The sequence below is a fragment of the Haplochromis burtoni genome, unplaced genomic scaffold (assembly GCF_018398535.1).
Source record: "Haplochromis burtoni strain Fernald_Lab_line unplaced genomic scaffold, NCSU_Asbu1 Contig_1660, whole genome shotgun sequence".
Lineage (NCBI taxonomy): Eukaryota > Metazoa > Chordata > Actinopteri > Cichliformes > Cichlidae > Haplochromis > Haplochromis burtoni.
The window spans coordinates 17,701-19,765 of record NW_024584021.1 but is presented as its reverse complement, the minus strand read 5'-3'; the positions used below and the strand labels follow the sequence as shown (position 1 = coordinate 19,765).

The window sequence follows — 2,065 nt, the reverse complement described above, 5'->3', positions numbered from 1 at the left end:
GCCCTCGCCATAAGGAGCCGGCTCGTGTCGTTCACGTCAATGAGCCGGCTCTAAGAGCCATTTCGTTCGAGAACGACCCATCACTACAGAATAACATACAACCATCAATAGTGAGCTACAAAGAACATGTGACAGATGTAGAATTTTATAAAAACAAAAGGCTGCCCACAAAAACATTGTTGCACATAAAGTAGTATAATATAACTGAAAATGACAAATAAACATTGTCTCAGCTCACAACTGAGTTCAAAATGACATGCTGCCTGTCATTAAACACATCAAGTGGATCCGCTCTCCACCAACCTTATCCATTGATCATGTTCTGAAAACAACAAACACAAAACAACATGTAAGTACTATCATTAAATTGCACTCGGTTGAAATACATTTTATTATATTTTAAATAGGTTTTTAAAATTACTTACCTATGTGTTTTCTGGACCTAATGGCGAATACTGTCACTGCACTGGTAACACAATTGACATATTGACATATAGACATATTATAAGACACATTAACCACTCGTCTTGAGTTTGACATGTGCTGTAGATGCTTTCTTTTTGTAACATTACGGTTAGTTTTAATATTACTTTTTCCGGGTCACAAAATAAACTCTTACGATATTTCCAGACAAGAATTAATCTATTGTTTCCCCCGTGCACCACCCAGTACCCGTGTCCTCTAAATCTGAGAGTGATGACTTTCTAAACTTCTTTGTGGATAGGTTGTGTATGCAGCTGCACTAAAGCCGCGGTTATAAGAATGAGCTGTAGCATGGGAGTAGTCATTTTCATGATGGCAAGGTACTATAGCACTGAGGAAGTTTTGGAAATGGTCCTGGACCCTGATTGCGAGGATGGCTCCGCGTCATTCTCCGAGGACTCTGGGGATGACAGCAGAGTGGACGTCTAAGAACGGAAGAATAGTGTGGTCTCCCAAATGCCAAGACGCTCCGCTATGTGCCTGCAGCCACAGGACTTATCCTAGGACCCACACATTATGCCACCGCCCGAATTAGCGACCCACAGTCCAGCTTTGCACTATTTCTCAAAGATGAAATCGTGCTGCATATTGCATCAATGCCAAATCTGCAAGGGAGACGTGCAATCGCAGACTGGAGAGATGTGGACACCGATGAACTAAGGGCTTATGTGGGACAGCTGATCTTGGCCGGTGTGTACTGTTCAAAAAATGAATCAACAGCCAACCTTTGGAGTGAGAAATCGGATGGCGGATTTTTTGGGCGACCGTGTCGTTAAAATGATTCCATTACATCACCAGGGCGCTGCGCTTTGATGATGAACTTTCCCGACCCCGAGACGACAAACTGGCTCCAATCCGCAAAGTCTGGGATATGTGGACGCACCGCCTCCAGATGCTGTTCTGCCCAGACAGAGACGTTTGTGTGGACAAACAACTCGTACCATTCAAAGGCAGATGCAGCTTCAGGCAGTACAAGCCTGCCAAGTATGGCCTGAAGATTTGGGCACTATGTGATGTCAAGACGTCCTACGCCTGCAGGTCTAGACAGGCAAAGCAGCTGGCGAACGCCCGGAGGTCAACCAGGGGATGAGGGTGGCCCTGGACATGACAGATGGGCTCCAGGGTCACATTATAACATGTGACAATTTTTTTCACCTCCTTCCCTCTGTCAGAAGAGCTACTGAGGAGGAAACTGGCCCTGGTTGGCACAATTTGGAAAAATAAGCCCGAACTTCCGCCACATTTGCTGGAGACAAGCGGGAGAGAGGTGTTCTCCTTCATCTTCGCCTTCACGAAGACGCACACGCTCGTGTCTTATGTCCCCAGATGCGGCATGAATGTCCTCCTGCTGAACACATTTGTTTGACTCCATTAAGCTGTTAGATATGGTTTGATTACAATTTATGTTGATACTTAATGCAAATTTTTGCGTAAGCGATGATGCTGAGAGAAAGCCAGCAATAATAAAAGATTACAACAAATGTAAAGGAGGTGTCATTACGCAGTTACGCACATATTTATTCATTCTTGCTCATATATTGTTGTGTAAAATATACATAGGTTTAATGTTTTCTGGGTTTTT

General features: G+C 44.0%; 1 pseudogene; it reads left to right on the top strand.

Moving 5' to 3' along the window:
* Nucleotides 1-1,849, top strand: part of LOC102306316 — a 7,449-nt pseudogene extending 5,600 nt beyond the window's left edge.
* Nucleotides 1,850-2,065: the final 216 nt, after the last annotated feature.